Source organism: Cupressus sempervirens, chromosome 2 (assembly GCF_028749045.1).
Source record: "Cupressus sempervirens isolate cs-2001-9-10 chromosome 2, ASM2874904v1, whole genome shotgun sequence".
NCBI classification, from domain to species: Eukaryota; Viridiplantae; Streptophyta; class Pinopsida; order Cupressales; family Cupressaceae; genus Cupressus; species Cupressus sempervirens.
The window spans coordinates 766,432,181-766,454,616 of NC_143119.1; the positions used below are offsets into that span (position 1 = coordinate 766,432,181).

General features: G+C 35.6%; 1 pseudogene; it reads right to left on the reverse strand.

Moving 5' to 3' along the window:
* Positions 1–263: 263 nt before the first annotated feature.
* On the reverse strand, positions 264–17,351 carry LOC149575705 (auxin-induced protein PCNT115-like; annotated as a pseudogene).
* Between the last annotated feature and the right edge of the window lie 5,085 nt (positions 17,352–22,436).

Consider the following 22,436-nt stretch of genomic DNA (forward strand, 5'->3'; position numbering starts at 1 on the left):
ACCAAAAGCTCTCTATTAATAGGCTCTGAAAATACTCTATTAATAGACTTTAAAAATACTACATTTTCAATAATAAGCATTTATAACTGATATAGTACAAGGCTAAAAAATCCATTTATTTAGATTCTTTTTTTGTTAACGCTGCTAACTCTTCAGAGCCCTTTATTCATCTAGCTCAATTGCAAATGTTCTGCTCTAGAACACAAACATTTATGTGCTTTAATTCAATGGAGAGTGTTGTATGGGAGCATTTTTGAATTTATTCAGGTCAATTGCAAATAAACAGCTCTGTGTCGATCTCCAGCTGCAACATCTACAGGAAAGATGGCTTTGATTTCATTCATGTCATCTGCTGTCAATTTGACCGAGAGAGAAGATATTATCATCCAAGTTCTTCATCTTGGTGGTTCCAGGAATGGGCACAACATCATTTCCCTGGTCTTGAACCCATGCAAGAGCAACCTGGCTTGGGCTGCACCCTTTTCTTAAATTGATCTTACTTAGATTTAGTAATAGATCTTGGTTCCACTCAAGATTCTCACCTCAAAACCTCGGATTCCCCTATTTAACAGATCAATTATTATGATATGAAACAATCAACAATGACAAAATCAAATCAAATTAATTTTCACCTTTATTGTCAGTCTTGTCATGTAGATTTTTGTTTAGATTTTACTTTGTTGTTCAGTCTCAATGTTTGAACTCAACATTAGATCATCTTTAAAATGGTACAATTATTAAATGGAAAAAAAAAATCCTATCCTTTACCTTACGAAGTCATTATCTGTCACACTTTGAAGAAGTTTTCCTCCTGTGCTGAAGAAACCCATGCCTAAAGGACTGTATGGAACAATCCCAATCCCCAACTCCCTATGAATGGAATAAAATGAAATAAAATAAATATAAGTAAGCTTGTATTCCTTATCTAAGTTCAAATGGAACAAAGTTCAAAAAAAATCTTATTAAAAACTTCAACTTTTGGTATATACTGTGAACCCAATTCACAAATATTTATTCTCAGTTCTCTGCAATCTATAAAGTAAACATTGAATCATTGACTGTTGAGGTATTATATTGTCACAACGTTTACCTAGAGGTGGGAATAATTTGGGCCTCAGAATCCCTACTCCAGAGAGACCATTCAAGCTGCACAACAGTGATTGGATGCACTGCATGGGCCCTACAGATTGTTGAAGCAGAGGCTTCAAACAGACCCACATATTTTATATTTCCCTCTTCTACCAACTTCTTCAGTTCACCCATCTGTATAAAAGGAAAATTGATTTGCTTGTTATCAGATTTCTTATGTTTTGCTAGGCGTCGGTAAAGAGCCAGAGGGATACAATCTTGCCCTCCAAAGCCATACAACCTTGATTATTAGACACATATTTTCTAGTGAAATTAGAGGTTTGAAATTTTGATTTTGTTGTTTCTGAGACAAATTCATTGACTCATGTTACATTAGCTTCATAAGAACTCATCTCTCATGACAATAAGTTGGAGTAGTATTGCACTTAGTGACCTTCTGGAAAGGCTTAATGCTTCACCTTATGAGCATCATCTAAATGTAATGAGTACTACGTGTTCCATTCATTCTTATGAAAAATGAGTTCTTGTAAACCACTATTAAAATAACTTGTGTCAATGCGTTTCACTAGAAAACCACTTAGTTGAATCCTTGTAGTAAAATCACAATTTGACTTGCTGTAGAAAATATTTCATACTTATCAATCTCAAGAATTGATATGTAAAATATATTTCTCACATCAAATCAAATTCAAGATTCAACTATCTAGTTTTTGGAGAAAAACCATTGCCCAAAATTTTATAAATAAGATTAAAATAAAAAACCTGTCATAGTAGTACAGATTTTGAATCTTAAAAATTATAGCACCATGACAAAATAGTATTTTGGTGCAAGGTTAAGGGTTTGGAATCTGAAGACTTATAGTAGCTTCTATGGGTACAGTAATATCCACCTTGTGCTGGTAATAAAGATCAATGTAGTCTATATCAAGCCTCTTGAGGCTTGCTTCACAGGCAGCCCTGACATATGCAGGATCTCCCTTCACACCAACTTCTCCATTACTCCAAGTCAATCCAAACTTAGTTACAATATGCACCTTCTCTCTGATACCTTTCAGAGCCTATTTAGGAAGGAACAATAAAAGCATTATGCACGGTGTTAGAACAATCAAGCTCTGAGAATTAATAGATTAAGAAATGGAAACAGTACAAGCTGGAAACCAGATGTGCATCTTTTGATCAATCAATGGTTTTAACAAATGCATCTTTTGAGTAATATTGATCACTTTTCAGTGATGGGTTATATAGTTTTCAGCTATGTAAGGATTTGGTACAGTTGATGCTTCCGCAACTCATAATTATGTTATAATGTTGAATTACTTTTCAGAAGAGTCTTCTAGTGCAAGCTGGAAAAGAAACGTTAGAACTTAAGTATAAACACACAAGAGAGCTTGTTAGGTTTGTTTACATGAATGATCCAATGTTTTCCAAGATGACACAAAATAAAACAGCATGTATGGTAGAACCATTTTTTAAATTGTAAAGTGAAGCTTCTTGACACCTAACATATAGAAACTGTTATCCAAATTTGCTCATCTACATCACCACTTATCAGTTATAGTAGTAATCTTAAACTATATCATAGCAGTAACTGGGAGCCAGGCATGCTCAGATCAACATGTATGGTAGTCATAATCAAACATGGATTTCAAGAATTTTTAAGGAAATGAAAGCATTTCATTTTATTCATGCTGCCTATCCAAGAACCTTGAATGGCACAAAGAAATCTTACTCCTTTTGTCATATATTCTATCTTGGCTATATTTATAAGATGTGTCTGTATAATCTTTTGTCTAACATGAGAAGTCATACAAAATATTTGGAAATACCTTCATCTCTGAGTTACAAGGCATATAATCATGCTAAATTGCTTTAATCCACCTTAGGTTCAGATTTCTTGATTATGCTTTGCAAATATTGATACACTGTTATCCTCTTTTGTAAATCCAATTTGACATTATTTGATTGGTAGTTGCTCTGTATTATGCATTAATGGTAGTCCATGTTCGGAGAATGTAATCCCATCTTTGTTATATGAATAGAGTTCGCATAAGAGATGTTGGTATGGTTTTTATAAACCAAGTTAACAGCTCTGTCTTCTAAGTTCTTTCTTATAAATGGACATTTGGATATGGTGATTGTAATGAAGGGTCTATATTGGTCAATATGATTGTGTTGGAACAGACAAGCAAAGGAAGTAATCAAAACAATTAAGAAACACATTGCCAATAAGAATCCTAAGATCCAAATTCTTTCTCTGACGGTTAGTATTGAATAATATTATAAATTTCTATATACATTTTGATTTATTTTAAATTATCATTACTGAGATATTTGGTTGAATTCTGAGTGCAAAAAATTTACTATAGTAAGAATTCATTTATGATTGACTTTGATGGATAACTTTGATTTAATATTTGCCTAGTTATTTTTGCAGCTATTAGAGACACTTACAAAAAATTGTGGTGATACTGTTCACTTGCAAGTTGCCGAGAGAGATGTGATACATGAAATGGTCAAGATAGTAAAGAAAAAGGTCTGTAAAAAAAGCTTTTGTGTAACTTGCACATGTTTTTCTGGGTTGTAGCTTAAACAATTTTCGGTTTGTGCTCTTAGTGCATATTTTCAGCAGTCCTTTATGTGGGTTTTATTTGTATTTTATTTTGTAGCTTGATTTAAATTTTAGAGAAAAGATCTTGGTCCTGCTAGATACATGGCAGGAAGCTTTTGGGGGGTCAAATGGAAGATATCCACAATATTATTCTGCATACCACGAGTTACAGGTAAGGAAAAAAATAAAATGAATCTTAAGGATGTTCAACAAATCTCATGTTTTTCAAGGGCAGGTTGAATATATTTGACTGACTCTGCCAAATGGCAGGGTAAAACATTGACCTTGAGATTGACCCTCATTTTTGTTACCTAGATTTGCTTTCTAGCTCGCATACTTTAAATGCCATTTGGAAGTAGTGTATATTGTTAAACTATTCCAAGATGCAGTGCAGTAGTGATGTTGGCATAATGACATTAGTTAGTAATTAATTTTATGCTGCATGTTCTTATTTTGAACTTTTATTTTTCATTTTAGAGCCCAATGGCTCTAGGGCCTTGAGTATGGTAACCTGAGAGAGTGCATGAATTGTTTGTTATTGCATGAATTGTTTGTTATTGCATATTAAAATGTGATTACCTACCTCAGTTTGCTACATTTGTAGATGCTTTAAGGCTTTCCAAAAAACAACAATAATTGTGTTACGGTTGCTCAAGTATCTTCTGCAGTCACTCCTTAAAGATCTATTTTAAGTTTTTATCATAACCAATGGAAGGCATCAACTCCTTATGGAAATTGCCTTTTAGGTGCCTACCAAAAATGGTATGATTCTTCAGAATGTGGAGCTCCTGCACAAGCAGCATAATGATCTCTTTATGGGATATATTGGATTTTGCCCAAAAATAACAAGTCCCACAACACAAGTTATTTATAAATAGTATTATATATATAAAATACATAATTGCAATTCAATTTAGAGAAAATTGTATCAAGGATTTATGATCATTATACAAATGATATTGAAAACAGAACACCCTAAATTCACTTGTATCCATTTCACTGCATACTTCTAATAGCTGACCATATTAGGAATTCGGTGGAAAAGCTTGATAGGATGCTGGGAGAGTTGAGACTATCCTCCTCAATTAAACTCAAGGTCACATAATGAGTGTCCAATTCATATGGCCCCTTGGGCCATGAGAATGGCAGGACATCTATCATCTTGTAGTTGTTGTAGATGGCATGGTTACTCTTGTTGATGTTATTTCTTTGTTGATAAATATATCTATTGCATTTTCCTTGGTTTGTTCAATGGGAAGTAATCTAAGGGGAGAACACTTCGTTATGTTTCCAAGTAAGTGTTTTTATAAATATAAAATGATAGCATTATTTAGACTTGCACAATACACCAAATTTTTCTTTGCTTCAAGCGACTTGGAGGGGTGACTTGGTGAGCTGACTCGGCGAGCCGACATGGCGAGCGAACTTGGTGAGCGAACTTAAAGAGTTAAGCCATCTCACAAATTTCAAAAGAAAATGTTGACAATTAATCCAACAATAAGATGCTGCTCTAACTAAGTGCAAAGAAAAGAAGGTTATTCACGATATTTAAAGAATGAGTTTGATGAGAAAAACAAGTGCAAATATACGAATCTGAAGAACATAGAGTAAATCATACAGGCCTCTAGAAATTCAAGAAATAATACAGCTCACAATTAATATTTTATATCTTCTATACATGCTAGGCTGGAATGCTTTTTCCTTTATGGAATTGTTTTTGGGCTTCTACATGCTTTTTGGTCTATGAAACCTTGCTTTGTCAAGCCTGCCTGGGATGTACGAAGTTTTACCACAATTGGAAGAGAGATTTCTTGGTAGTGGGCGAAAAAGACAAGGATAATAAAATGTGTATCATCTAATATCTCACTGATACTTCAACAGATTGCTGGTATTCTAATTAAGAAGAAGCTAAACAAGGAAACATTAAACTGACAGAAGAAGCAATCCTTGAACTCTGCAAATGTTTTGAAGATTAAACCATGTATATTCAGCGTGATGAGAATCAGATATGATATTATTGGTGTCAACACATATTGCTTATAGGAAATGGTTCTTCTATCAGAACTAATGGTCTTACTATTAGACAAAGGCCATCAAGGAGATGGGTTGCAAAGATAGAAGACAACATTCAAAAGATCAGTTTGTTGGGCACCTTTGACACTGCAAAGGATGAAGCAGCCTGCCTTTTGAGGGGCAAAGAGACTGCCAAGATGCTCCTCCTCAGGTTCAAGGATGCCCGTGCCAGAAACAAGACTATCAACTCTAATTCAAGTCCCAATTTTCTCTCTGATTCCGAGCCAAATTGTCGCAGGAATCATTTCATATAGTCAAAAGTCAAGCTGGGAACATAGTATCTCAGCTCTAATGCCCATGTCCAAAATGTTGAACTTACCTTCAGAGAAGTCCTCTTGCATTGGAAGTAGGATTTCCAGCCTGACAAACATGCACATTACTCCAAGTAAGTCCATGGGTGAGGGGAATTTCGAAGGTAAAGACAATGACTCAACTGGTTTTTCTCACAACTCTATACAACAGAGATATAGTAATGGTGAAAGACAATGGCTGTAAACGTTAGTGAACCATAATTTGGTAAAATTTTAGTTTTCCATCCCTTGTCTCTCTTCTATTTAAAAATGTTCTTTGTTTTGGTAAACTTTTAGTTTTCCATCACCTTGCCGATTAGGATCCGCCTTGTAGATTTGAGGCGACATGTTTGGATTGGATCTAGTTTAGGTCCTTGTTTACGAGTTTTGTGCCCAGATTTGGGTCTTATTTCATGTGGCTAAGGCCTATATGTTTTATGTTTTGGGCCGAGGCCCACATGTTACCCTTTTGAGGTTAGATCTGTCTCAAACTTAGCCTAGTATATGTTCCCAAATTCACACCCTATATGCTAAAGCCCTAGCCACTTGGATCTAGGCCTAATTAGGCCTGTATGTCAACTATTGGGGCCTAATCAAGCCCATTCTACATTGAATTATGGACTTGTCTAATTAGATCAGGTCCATTCATTAGACCCAGAGGCTGTTTAAATAATTTTTAGGCTCCAATCTCGAGTTTTGAGCTTCATGTTTCATCGTAGGCCTGATTATAGGCATCATTATATCTAGTTTAAGCTTTATTTGGTCATATAAGGCCCATGTGTTTCATTACAAAGGGCTTGTTGATTCGTTGATATTATATGGGTCTTTAGGAATGTGCCAACACTCCCATAGGAATCTGGCACCTGAGAGGAATCAATCATGGAGAAAAGAGAAGAGTGAGCATTGCCTTAGAAATTCCTATGAGCTAGTATAATAATATGGTTCATTGGTTCAATAGATCTCAAAGTTTGTCATTTTTTCACTTAATAATTATCATAACATAATTATTGTTCCTCCATATTGGTATCGATTATGAGTGTTGCATGCTTATTATTGCTCAGTCATATGTTGATTGATGTCCTCTTGATTATTTATATTTATTGATACAACTTCTCCTAATTTGTGTATCATCCTGTTACATAGTAATCATGGACCATCATTGGATATACATATGATCATTGATCAATTATCACTTGGTTTTTGGTCTTCATAGTAGCTATCATACTTATCAGCACTTGGGAACCGGAATACCCATTATGGATTCCTCATTAGCTATTATGTATCACTCCATATTGATTTAGTAATTGGTTCATTAACCAAATCACTTCTTCTCATGATGTTGATGTGTATTGACTGCTCTTCAACTTCTTCCATGTATGATGCAGATTGATATCTTAGCTACTAGTGAAAATAGTTCTAAATGACGATTTATCCATAGTTGTGATTCTCTAATATGAGTACTTTCCTTCATCTAGGAATGATTGCTCAATACTAGATGTCATGCTGAGGATCCTTCACCATTTGATCATGGATAATCTTGTAATGGTTATTGCTTTACAATTTACATGATGACTAGTTTGAAGATGTCATGCTGACTGTCCCTTTGAATGGTTTACCCATACAACATAAAGTGTTTGATGCTGATGAAAGCCTATATATGAACTATTTGAGCTCCTCCTTTCCTCTTGTTGGTAGTTGTAATGATTTTTATGCTCTTGTAATGAGTTTTATGAGAAGAGGCTCTTGTAGCTTGAGGTGGTTGAATGAGAATCGAAGTGCAAAAATATTACACAAGCTACTAGTTGGTAGCTTGAGACATTTTCATCGAATGACTCTTGCAGATAAAGGATGATGAGCTTGCATATTTTGTTAATGCTTTTGACATCAACTAGAAGACATTTTTTTGCCGCAAGTAACTTAGGTATCTAACTAAAATAATAAGATAGCTCAATATAAGCATAACTATATTGAAATACAGTATAGGATGCCCATGCAGAGTTTTGACCTTTATAGTTAAGAAGCTTAATGTAAAAAATTAAAAATCTCTGCCTATGTACATGCCATGTATCTTAGTTCAAGATAACTACCTTGTAAATGTTTTAGTTAATTTGATAAATTTCTTAATGGACCAGGTACCTTGACTATGGTCTGTGCAACTTCATTAATATTATAATATATCTTAGCCGAAGTGATAAACAAAAATTGTGAAGATGATATGCAAAACCTTAGTTTGAATGTGAGATGGACAAACAAATTCCCCTTTAGTCTGCCCTATGGAACTATTGTCAATTATCAACCATACAAATCTTTTTATCTCTTAGTTGCTACCTTTTAGTAGGAATTCAACTTAGGTAATGAAGGTCACTGAGTTTGAATGTGAGATGAGACACAAACTCATGTACTATTAGGAATATCCATTCATATGGAGCTCAGATGACTTTTCAACAATGTGCCAATTTATTTCTCATAGTTGCTTTACAATAAAATTGTAGTAGCTCTACGCTTTACAGTTTGCATTCTTAAAACAAACTTATGTAATGTGGTAAAAAACATTTGTGCTGGTTTTCTATTAATTATTTAATGAAAATGCTAGGAATGGTTTTTTCCTTATGTAAGGTTGATTGATCATGATGCGTCTTAATTTATCTAATAAGACACAAATTAAATACTGAGGCAAAGCTAATGTTCAGTTTATTCATGTTCTTTGTAATTAGGATACAATGGCCAGGTGACTAGTTGATCCAGAGGAGGAGTTGAGGTTGATGTCTCAAGAAGTATGTGGTTATGTGGAAGTTGTTCTGAATAGTCTTGCTGCAAATGTACCCAAAGTAAGAACCTTAGAACATCCTTGCATTAAAGCACTACAGAAATAGGTGTTCTTCTGTATGGTTCTCATGAGTATTAACTTGTCCTTCAATGATTGACAGGTTGTGGTGCTCTGCCAAGTTGAGAAAGCCAAAGAGGAAATGTTGACTCAACTTTATAGCTCTGTCAGGTGAAGGTTAATTACATGTGGCTAATATGGCCATGGTACTAGTTATATTTTTTTTCTATGTTCCTCATATATTATTTTTCAATTCTACTTCAAACAGCTCTCAGAGTATAGCAAAGATTGAAGAACTTCTCCAAGAAGATCAGAATGCAAAAAGGAAACGTGAGAGATTCAAAAAATAGGCATCTTTATTGTCAAGACTTACTCATCAATTAAGTATCCATGATGTTCGAGCAACAAGTGATAATTTTTCTTCAAATGGAGGTACTTGATATATTAGTTTTTGTTAAGTGAAATGTTTGTTTTCATAGTAATTGAATAATATATTTAATTTCTTATAATGTTTATATCTATATACAGCTTCATATAAAGGGAGAATTGTTACAGTAGATCTGTAACCTCCATTATATTTAGAAGCTTCATATCTGCTTAATGTTCTTTATAATAGTATTTTATTGTGAAGATATATGCTGTTCATTTTTGTTGTCAAACAGAATTGCACTTGCATTTTAATATATGTTTTTAATGAATATTCAATCACAATAACTCAAAACCAAAATGATAAGAAAAATTATAGCAGATATTGAGAGGGATCATCACATTTGAGGAACCATCCATGTAGAGAAAAATATATTGAGATTATTTTGTTTGTTAGTGATGTCATTTTTCTCTACTCCTAGCTACATTCTGCAACTAAAAATAGTTGAAGCAAAGGAATATTTTGTACAGATATGATCTAAGAAAACCAACATATACTTTCTAAGCCTACAATAGTATCATTGGCTCAAAATTTTTAAATAACCATTTCTTTGCAAGGGCTAGCACAAGCTATATGCCTAAGGTGCATCAAATTGTTTGAATAGAGTTTGTCTCAAAGATAATACCTCTAACATTTACTTGCACCTTTTGAAAGACTTCTCTGACACTTAGCATAAAGAATAGGAGTCCCCATCTAGACAGAACTTTTTAGGTAGATAATTAGACGAAATTCTTGTCTCTTAGCCCAAACATTCCTAGAATCATGAAGACCTCATAGGAGGTTTAATTAATTGCACCAATCCGCAGAGGGTAGTCAAGCATACATGTAATCAGGAGTAACTTGAAAGAGTTTCTTACCACCAACCCATTTAATATTCTTCTACAAGCCAAAATTGCAATGTATTCTTGTATAAAAATATTTGATTAGTTAACACAATTGCACACATGCCTAGATAAGTCCCCAACCTTATTTTTGCAAAGAGTTTGAGTTTGTTGGAAAGTTTGTGATTTGTTGGGTATTTGAGCAAGTATTCTCACAATTTGATGGTCCAATTGATATGGGTTCCCCTATTACGATTTCATGGTCAAGCCTTCATAAGAAATATCAAAATGAGTTTTGTCTCTTTCTTATCAAATTTTATATTTGATATCAGTGTTCCTTCCCACAGAATTACCACTTGTGTTGGGGATGCTGCTACGCTGCTTGCTATATGGCACATGCCATACATATTGATAGCAAACTTTTTGAAATCTAGTTTACTTTTCATGGGGTAGTCAGATATGTTATTTTGCAGATTCTGCCTAATATTTCAGTTCTTCTCAATTTGTATACTGGTTATTTTCCTGCCCACGAATCTTGTCTCAAGGCAATTAAGCTTTTAGAATATATGGTGACTAGATGCATTTGGCATCTTGACAAATTGATTCATGACCACTATCATCTGATACCTATCTTGTTGGTATTTTTTTTGTGAAAGAAATATATAGTGTTGTAATAGTCATTATTTTTACTCCAAAATCAAGTTATGGATGTCATATTAGGTTTTTTTGGAGGAAGGCTTGGGGTTGGACTTAGTTAACTACCTTGCCATAATTATTGGTCCTTTTTAAATTTAATTTGAACATCACTGCTTATGGCCATTGATGTTACCTTGATGTGGGAAACAATGAAAATTAGAGCTATGTATATGTTTAAGGAGTCAAAATTGAGAATGTAAAGAGTTTGTGAAGGGGAAAATGTCTAATTATTAAGGGCAAAGTCAGGTTCTCATCAAATAATATAATTGCCCCAATTTTGATTTGTAAAGGATCTTGATAGCATTTCCTGAAGTCTTAGAAAAGAAAATTGTTAGTTGGGGAAAATCTATTCAGTCATCCATCTTATCTTTCTGGACCAAGTCTCTCAGTAATAAATTGTAGTGCCATTTAAAGATTTACAAGTTTATCATAGAGGCTTCAAAGTAGTTTCAATTAAATATGCAATTTTTCTTTAGTGTTGATTGAATCCAAGAAATTATATTTTTATGTTCTTGTTGCATATGGTGTAGAGCTTGTTGACATCTTATATTGGGTGTAGAAGACAATGGTCCCACTGCAAAATATGCTAAATGTATAAGTTTTGACTCAAACCCTCCTCGCAGTTGAATCCTGATAAATTAACATAATTTGATACACTCGAAACAATACTCATATGGGAATTAAAGTTACAATATCCATAAAGATAGAGGTTTCACACATCACATATCCTTTTGTTATTCATTGATTACACGATCAATAAAGTTAACTAAAATCTCTACATTTCATGTTATATCCATTTGCAGCATGTGCCTCATGGCTATGTTTTTGTGATGGGCGATAACCAAAACAATAACTATGACTCTCATGTTTGGTAAGTAGAGTGGAAGCTTAAGTTTCTAATAGATTGTGTGCCACCTATATTTGTATAGTTGACTTTTAAATGGACTGACTCTAATTTGTCTTATTTTAAAACAGGGGATCTCTTCCTGTCAAGAACATTTTAGGAAGATATGTAATGTGTTATTTGCGACTATCACAATTGGGATCCGACATATACAGACATCATTAGAAATTTAGAGGCATGATATTTGCCAGGATGTTACTTGACAATAGCTTTTATGACAACATGAATTTCTTTTTGTGGAGAAAATCCTAGTAGTAGTCATGCATCATATGCAACCTTCAAATATTGGCAGGGACCCTGGTGGACAGAAAACTAGTGGTTGTGAGTATGTGTCATTGGAGTATCAATTCCTGACTGGGGTAAAGCTTCTTAAGAAAATGCTGTCTATAGTAAAATGAGCAACTGCAGACTCTGTAGACTCACTTCTCAGTCACATAATTTGGTGGTTGTAATTTCCTTATGTTTTTGATTATGAGATACTACTTGAATTCTTCACAATTCAATGAATATAGAAATAGTTTCTTGTATTAAAGTAATATTTGAATGATTCTTAATTCCAAATGCATATACAGTATGGTTCAGATCAAAATAATTATGATTGCATAACAATCAAGATGATATATATTTTCTATTTCTGATATACATGAAATTACATGCAATGACTGAGGAAATTCTCAGTACCTTGTACTGTTCGTTGTGTCTGATATACAAGTAAGAATTTGCAAATATGCAGGTTGTCTCTGATATAACTTTATATTTATGCTCTAAATAATGTGATAAGTTGTCTGATATGACAATATAAATATACTCAAAGATGATGTCATTTTTGATGGTAGACTTTATATGCCTGCACTGAATGGGTGCCAAAGGCAATATGCTCTCTTACAGAGCGATCATCGTGAGATACAAAATATAATAAGTTCTTCCAATCATCCTGAGTTGAATGATAGAACTACCTTTTTATAGCTTTCATTAGAAATGATTACTCATGTCGTAAATGACGTGAGTTATCTCTCTTTTCAGTCGCACCCTTTCATAATAATCTATAATCACTTCTCTTATGATCCAGATTGGTTTGTTCACAATAAGCACTGGGTGGGGGTGACTTGGTGAGCTGACCTAGGGGGTGGACTTGGTGAGCGAACATAAAGAGTCCAGTTGGTGAGCATACTTGAATTGTTGGCTTGGCAAGCTGACTAGGGGAGTCGGCCTGGCGGTCAGCCTGTCGAGTTAACATGGCGAGTTGGTGGGGCAAGTGGGGGTGACTTGGTGAGCTGACCTGGAGAGTTGGCCTAGGGGGCGGACTTGGTGAGTGAACTTAGAGAGTCAACTTGGTGAGCATACTTCAATTGTCAGCTTGGCGAGCTGACTTGGGGAGCCGACCTGGCGATCTAACATGGTGAGTGGGCTTAAAGTGGCAACTTGGTGGGGCAAGTTGGTGAGCCAACTTAGTGAGGCCACTTAGAGAAGTGACATAGCGAGCTGACTTGGTGAGCAAGCTCGATGAGCGAACCTAAAGACTAACCTTGATGAGGCACTTTGGTGGGGTGACTTGATGACCGAACTCAAAGAGTCAACTTGGCGAGCATACTTGAACAGTCGACTTGGTGGGGCAAGTTGGCGAGCTGACTTAGTGAGTCCACTTGGTGAGTCAACTTGGTGCGGCGACTTGGCGAGCTGACTTGGTGAGCAGACTTAAAGACTGACCTTGATGAGGTGCTTTGGTGGGGTGACTTGATGAGCGAACTTAAAGAGTCAACTTTATGAGCGTACTCAAACAATCGACTTGGTGACATGACTTGGTGGGCTGGATTGGCGAGCCGACCTAGCATGCGTACTTGAATAGTAGACTTGGTGAGCTAACTAAAAGAGTCAACTCATTGAGGTGATTGGGTGGGAATGACTTGGTGAGCTGACCTGGAGAGTTGAGCTAGGGGATGGGCTTGGTGAGAAAACTTAGAGTCGACTTGGTGAGCGCACTTGAATTGTCAGCTTGGCGAGCAGACTTGAGGACTTGGTGGGACATGTGGGCGAGTCGACTTGGTGAGGCGACTTGGTGACATGAATTGGTGGGCTGGATTGGCGAGCTGACCTTAAAGAGTCAACTTTGTGAGTGTACTCGAACAGTTGACTTGGTGACATGACTTGGTGGGCTTGGCGAGCTGACCTGGCATGTGTAGTTGAACAATAGACTTGGTGAGCTGACTTAAAGAGTCAACTCGTTGAGGTGAATCGATGGGGGTGACTTGGTGGGCTGACCTGGAGAGTTGACCTAGGGGGCAGACTTGGTGAGCGAACTTAAAGAGTTGACTTGGTGAGCATACTTGAATTATCAGTTTGGTGAGCTGGCTATGGGAGTCGGCCTAGCAAGCTGATATGGCGAGTCGACTTAAAGTGGAAACTTGGTGGTGCAAGTTGGTGAGCTAACTTATCGAGGCCACTTGGTGAGGCGACTTCGTGAAGCAACTTGGTGAGCTGACCTACTAAGTGTACTTAAAGACTGACCTTGATGAGGCGCTTTAGTTGGGTGACTTGATGAGAAAACTTAAAGTGTCAACTTGGCGTGCCGACCCAGTGAGTTTACATGTTGAGCGAGCTTAGAGAAGCAACTCTATGGGGCAACTTCGTAAGCACACTGAGTGAGCCCACTTGTTGGGGCAAGGTGGTAAAACCACTAGGTGAGTCAACTTCATGAGTTGACTTAATGAGTCAACTTGTTGAGGTGACTGGGTGGGGGTGACTTGGTGAGCTGACCTGGAGAGTTGGCCTAGGGGGCGAACTTGGCAAGCGAACTTAGAGAGTCAATTTGGTGAGCATACTTCAATTGTCAGCTTGGCGAGCTGACTTGGGGAGTCGGCCTGGCGATCTAACATGGTGAGTGGGCTTAAAGTGGCAACTTGGTGGGGCAAGTTGGCGAGCTGACTTAGCGAGGCCACTTAGAGACATGACATGGCGAGTTGACTTGGTGAGCAAGCTTGATGAGCGGACCTAAAGACTGACCTTGATGAGGCACTTTGGTGGGGTGACTTGATGATCGAACTCAAAGAGTCAACTTGGCGAGCATACTTGCACTAGTGCATTTGGGTTCATTTTTTGACCTTCATTGATCAAATTTTCGACCCAATTTTCAACCAAATTTGACCAACCCATTGGTCAAAAAAATTTTGGTCAAAATTTTGACCAACTCACTGGTACATGATTTGTCTCAATCATATAACTAATTATATATTTTTCATATTAGTTACTGTTAGTTTTTTTTAGGCATTCTATAAAACGGTTCACATGCCTTACGTATGATATGACATTTTGCATGCATCCTGCACTCTCTCTCATCTAGCTAATGATGGATTACGTAGAGTGATCTGAAACCATGATGCTAAAAAATACACAATCAAATCCAAAATGAACTTGCACTACAAATGGATTGTGGAAATCTGATATTGGTAAAATTGCATGCATGTCTACCAGGACAATCACAACTTAAACATATATTTGTCCTAGTAGACATGCATGCAAAATTAACAATATCAGATTTCCACAATCCATCTATAATGCAAGTTCATTTTGGATTTGATTGTGTGTTTTTTAGCATCATGGTTTTAGATCACTCTCTGTAATCCATCATCAGCCGGATGAGAGTGCAAGATGCATGCAAAATGTCATATCATACGCAAGGCATGTGACTATTTTATAGAATGCCTGAAAAAAAATTTACACCTACCTATTGGTAGAAATTTCTACCTTCATTGGTCAAAATTTTTGACCTTCATTGGTCAAAATTTCTACCTTCATTGGTCAAAATTTTTGACCTTCATTGGTCAAAATTTCTACCTTCATTGGTCAAAATTTTTTACTTTCATTGGTCGAAATTTCTACCTTTATTAGTCGAAATTTTTGACTTTCATTGGTCAAAATTTCTACCTTTATTGGTCAAATTTTCTTTACTTCATTGGTTGAAATTTCTACCTTTATTGGTCGAAATTTTCTACCTTCATTGGTCAAAATTTCGACCAATTCCTGACAGAACTTGCACCATGGCTATGGAGGTTTTTCGACCAACGTATTGGTCAAAATTTTGACCAACGTATTGGTCAAAATTTTGACCAACCAGAAGGTTGGTCAAAATTTTGACTGAAAAAATTCTGACCAATGGGTTGGTCGAATTTGGTCAAAGTTTGGTCGAAAATTAGGTCGAAATTTCGACCAATAATGGTCGAAAAATGGTCTCAAATGTACTAGTGAGAGCTCTTGAAAGAATAGGTTGTTTAGTAGCCATATATCTTCTAACTTGACCATTATCCAAATGCCCATAATACAGAGAGAGATTGAATGCATATCACAATCAAAATTACTTGATGTCAATGCTGAAGACAAGAATAATAACAGACAAGAAAGTGGTTCTAGAATATGAGGCTTTGAAACCTGCTACTTTCGTGTGCTCCATGTGCCATTGCAATACTGTCTTTAGCAACAACACATGGGTTTGTAATACTTGGACAAAGGAATCTGAATATGTACCTCAAAATTTGATGTTGCCGCTTGGTTTTTGGCTTCCACTGCCTGTCATTGCATTTACTCACCATTTTGTACTTATTAACCAAATTAGGGTTCACATTTTATCTGGATACATCTTAAACCTCAAATCATGGACATAATTGGTGGCACACTATTATTTGCATTGAACCTCTTTATGCTTGGTTAATGATCATATTATTGATCATACCATGTGCATCATCATGCATGCTCTATAGTGAAATGTCACAGACGAGCTTATTGAGAGACTCCAAACTTAAGATTTTGATTGATCGCAATCTTCAAACCTGTGCTTATTATATTATCTCTGTGACTTTTTACCTACTTGGTAGTGGTAATGATTGCACCTTTATGACTATGTAATAGATAGGATACCTCCTTAGCAGTTTGCCATGGGTGTAGGAAAGAGTTGAGTTGCACGGCGAGACTCACTGTGGTACATGCAATGTTGCAGCTAACCTCACTAATATCTTCAATTTTCCTTTTGTTATATTATTCAAACCGCCATTTATCCATACCGCCAATTTCTTCATTGGATAGGTTTTGTTATTCATGCTCATTTTCAACAACACATCTCCATGATATACAATGCCTTCTATAGCTTCCTTCGAGGACGTGGAAGTGAACACAACCAAGTGCATATTGCTCGCTACCATATCTGTCATAGCCAGCCAATCTCCTCACATATTTCATATCATTGATGCACTTAATATTGTTCTCTCAACAATATTAATATGTTCTGCAAATAACCATACTTATGCAGGGGTGAATCAGGTACATGGTTGAACAACTTGTTGTATCCACCATCGTGGCATTTCCATGAATTGAGGAGCAGACTTCATTCTGGGCACGTAGTTGGATAAGAACTACGAAACATTCAAGTCTATTGTGTAACTTCTTCCCAAGCTTGGAGTATGTGATCAACATCTCTTGGACTCCAAGTCCATGCTTTACATGTGCAAAAACAAGTGGTCCTCCATCACATTTCTGAAGTGCATCACGTTCCATAACTTTTAAGTCCACTCCAACTACTGTTGCAAGATCAGTCTTGTTAATTACCAGCCCTTCTATAATAATCTCCTTCATGGTAGGAATTTCATTGGATGCATCAATTGAATCAATTTTGAATGTACATTCCAAAACTTCTTGTGCAAAACCTCTGCGTTGTGTCCAAGACAATGACAGCTAAATCTGGCCTTAGTCCCTGATACCTTGTCAACATCTGTACAAACCTCTGTGCTCGAACAACAAGATGTGCTTGCTCTTTGCCTTGAGTTTGAGTATCACCTTCATGATGTCGCCCAAAAAATTTTGAGAGTAACATGAACTCCTTTATCATAGCAATATTGATAACATATATTTGATGTCTATGCATACTGATGTTAGCAAAGTTCTCAGATACCCTAATATGTCATGAAGCATTTTCTTTTTCTTTTTTCTTTTCACTCATTACTTTAGGGATCCCATCTTTATTGTGCCACCATATATAATAGAGTCAAGTTGGTTAAAATAGTGAAAATTTTATTTTCACCCTTCTTCATGATTCAGATTTGCAACTTTTTCAACATTTTATCATTACCACTCCCAAATATTTTTAACTTTATACAGGCTGCATTTATAAATACCCGATAAAGATGAAGAAAGCATAGTTGCTCCAGATTTTTACTTTGAACCGCTATCATATACTTTCAAATGAAAAGGGTAGGATGGTAACCGACTATAGGCAAAATCTCACTCATGATTTAATACAAGATGCTTATAAGTCTCCAACCAATGAATATATTCCTTTTTCCAAGGGTATCCTTTTTAAAACTATAGTCTGGCACTAAATATTTACCCATACATTTAGCCTTTAAAGTATTTCTGAATGAAGCCTTTACTGTCCGCATATTCTATTGATGATAAAGACAAGTATTATTCCATTATGCCAACTCATGATCATTTATCTTTCAATGAACCCTAATTTCTTGAGGTGTAAGCATAGAAATGTCTAGAGCCCATGTAGTTGAAAAATATATCCGCTCCATTAATGAAAAGATCCATTAGGGAAATAGAGTCATAGGGAAGAGAACAAAGAGAGCTGCTTGCAAAGAATAAAAGAGCAAGGGAACACCCAAAACACAAAAACCACCAGCACCACAAAAATGAACAAAGCAAATCACACCTAGCCACAACAAAAACTTTATGTACAAAGAGTAAGGTAAGCAACCCATACTCAAAAGAATGTACCTGGATGCTCAAGGAAAACCATTAACTGGTTGAGAGAAGTATGCACCGGTGCGAAACAATGGTTGGTGTGCAAGCGAGCCCATTCCTGAAAATTGGAGAACAACCATTGAAAATAAAAACTCTATAGCTATAAGCTTTTTGAATAGAAAATTAAAACCAAGAAGCCAGCCAGCATTATAGCTCATCAATTGTGGCACTTCCATGTCTTCTTGCGCAAGTTGTTTCTTATCAGCACTCTTGACATCTTCCATGAGATTCTTGGTAATTAAAATGGAGTCTCTATGGTGATAGTCTTTCCTAAAACTATTGAAGTGATAACCCACATAGTTCTAATTTAAATCTGCAACTTCTTCCTTCAAAGATTCAAGTTCCAAGAATCTATCTATGAAGTCTATCTCAAAACAAAAAGATTCCATCATAGGACCAAAATCCATTAGCCCGTCTTCACAATCAAACCTAAACACTTCTAATTCAGGTTGTGTGCATGGAATTGGTCTAGGGCTAAAAGTATTTCCTTTAACTTCCATCTCATCTTTCTCAATATCTTCAAATTCCTTGGGCTAAAAAAACTCTTCATTCATTTCAATGTGATCAAACAAAAACAATTCATAATCAGCTTCAATCTTTTCTTGTGTATGTTGATCTTTCATACCCTCCTGAGTAACATCATTTGATGAAATATAAATAGCAGCCCCAAATATAAAAGAATTAAACTTTGCATTTGAAACATCCTCTAACAAGTTTTCATTTGATCTTCCACCTTGCAACCCTTATTCATTAGGAGGTACATCTAGGTTAATCATTGAGTTAGATGATTGGGAGACATATTCATCCTCAGACTCAACACGTAGATGGTACGTTCCAGCTACACTACAGGAAGTACTTTCACTCACTAGAGGGATTTGAAGATCTTTATCATTGAAAACTGTTAGACTTTGATAAATAGGAGGTGTTGATTTAATTTCTTTGAGAATGAGCCTCTTTTGTTTAGGCTTTACCTCTAGATAATTCTGTTTTTCACAGAGATAAACTTCTTCTTGTGCAATGTCTTTATACTTCATTCCATTTAGAATCATATCATCATCTAAAATTATAGCCTCCCTTTGTGCATCTTGCAATTTTTGCACTTTTAAACGAAGAAGCAAGAATTTAATTTCTATTTGCATGGCAGCAATGAAAACAAATAATTGATTATTTTCAGTTGGTTGGCTGGTTAGGGGTATCTTACCAATAGTTCTATTGAATCTATCAATGAAATCTCTCATGACTTCCCCTTTTTCCAACTTTATTTGAAAGAAATTAAATAACAATTTAGCTACATCAAGTGCAGGCATAAACCTCTTAACAAATCTCACCTCAAGGTCATTCCAACAGGTGATGCAACCGTCCACCAAATTCTGGAACCAATTTGTTGCATTTCCAATGAGGCTTCCAACAAATAATCTAACAAAGACATTCTCCTCCTGCACACCAAGAATCCCGCAAGCAACTGTAAATGCTTTGATGTGGTCCTTAGGGTCTTGATTTGCATCACCAGAAAACTTCGGGAGATATTCCAATGAATTCTTAGGTAAGGTTGAGTATTGAGATAAAGAAAATGGCCCAATCTGAGCCCCCCATGGTTGGGTTACAACCAAAGCCATAACACCAAAATTCTTTCACCACAATCAATTAGAGTCACCAACCTCCATCCTCGGGGAGGTAACCTTCAGATTTCCAAGAAAAGAAAAGCATTGGAACTTGCTTTCTTTCCCCAACGGAGTTGCCAAAAACTGTTAGTAAATAGATTTGTCCTCTGCAAAAACACCTTTACAATTGACTCTTGAATACCCAAAAGAAAGACAAACTCTGAAACTAACAATAGAGTCACTTGCAATTATCTTGTCAAGTGCTCTCTGAATTTTGAAATGAAGGTACAGCTCCCTCCTTTTGATTTACAACAAATGATTTTCTAGTTATGCCTTTAACCTAGAAGGCAATGAAGGAATACTAACATCCATTTATCAACATGACTGAATATTAAAATAAGAAATAGATGGACAATTTTAACTTCCTCCCTCAGAACCTTTAAACTCCAAAATACGTTTCCAATATGCAACAAAGGAAAGCTAAACTTTCACATGCAATTAATATCCACAAGAACATGAATCACAGTAGAGTAAACAATAGTATCTACTCCAAAAAGTTTAACATAACATATAAAACTGTAGAATTTTATATACTTTGCCTTAACTTCAGAAATTATATTCAAATTTTAAAGCATAGAATACTTAGGCAAAAATAGTTCTGACTTAGTATTCTATGGAGAGATGAACCTTTCTGATACAAGATTTAAAAAAAAAAAAATTGTCTTCACTTTCCTTCAGAAGTGCCGACTCCTTCAAAATGGGAGGAACCCATTTACAATAGAATTTCCTATTTTTAAAGAAATCCTACCCAAGCCGTTTCTCAACTACCCTAACTCCCTTTCTTTTAAAATCCATTTTCCAATCTCGTACAACTTTTCCATAAAACCCCCTATTACATTAATAATTAATTCTTTAAAGAATTAATCATTTTTAAATTTCTTTCCAATTTACCCTACCAATACTAATTACAATAATAATAATTAATTCCTTTAAAAAAGAATTAATTATTTTAAATCATTCTTTTCCCAATATAATTCTTCTACTTTCACCCTCATATTATAATTAATTCATTATAGAATTAATCATATGAGGAATTAGAGTAATGGTTTAATAATTAATGACTTTGCACTTAACTTGAATATATTTAATTCATTAAAGAATTAAATAAATAATATAAATGCAAAATAATTTGTAAATTTTAAGGGTTTCTAATTTCTCATGTTGTTGAGTTAAGAGGAGAAATATTTAGGGTTCCAAAACCCTAGCTAACACCTCTTTTGTACCAAACTCTTTTTCTTTCGTTGATGACTTCTTGATGAAGTTCAAATAATAGAGATCTTTACTACAGGGTTTTGAAAAAACTAAGGCTGACACTGAGTGATTTACCTGATTCTTTCTAAGCTTTGTGGAAATTTTTAGATTTTTGCTTCTACCTTCTATTCCACCAAGAATGCCTTGGGTACTAGATTTACTATGCCACCCTTTGAGGTTTTGACTTGAGAGAAAGCTAAGCTTTCTTAGTTGGATTCTCTCACAGGCTCACAGACTTATGCATTGGTATCTCGGCCATCTTCTGGGATGAAGGAGAAGAAATAGAAGTCACATCCTACAGAGTCTCAGATTGATTATGTTGCTCACATCACATTAGGGCCACCTCCTCCTAAGGAAGATAAACTAAAGCCAAAAAAGACCAAAGTATGCTTATTGTAATAAGCCCAGTCATGATGATTTCCATTGCTATGAGAAGAAGTTAGATGATTATGCCAAACAGGTTTCAGATTTGATAGCTCTCCTTCAGAAGAGAAACATTGATATTCCTTCTACTTCTCACAAATCTTCATTATCATCATTTCAACCAGATGGTAAAGACATAGGAAAGGGTCATGCACTTGTGCAACTACTACTTTGCATTCTTCTATATGGTTACTAGATTAAGTTGCTTCACACCATATGGTATCTTCTTAGGATTTGTTCTCTTCTTTTGAGGCTTCTCCTACTCGACACATTTTGATGGGGAATAACACTGATATGACTGTATGTGGGAAAGGCTCTATTGACATTAATGATGGTACATTTTATGATTGACTATATTTTCTATCTTTGTCTTCTAACCTTCTCTATATTTATCAGATTACACATAGTGGGATAGGGAAGATAGTTTAGTTTGCAAAAGATCCAGTGCACATTAGAGATAGTGAGATAGGCAGTGTTGTTGCTACAAGGACTATTGATCATTCTTCCCACCTATACTCTTTCTCTCATTTTTGTCTACCATCTCCACTATCAAAGACTCACTTTCCTTCTTCACGAGAGA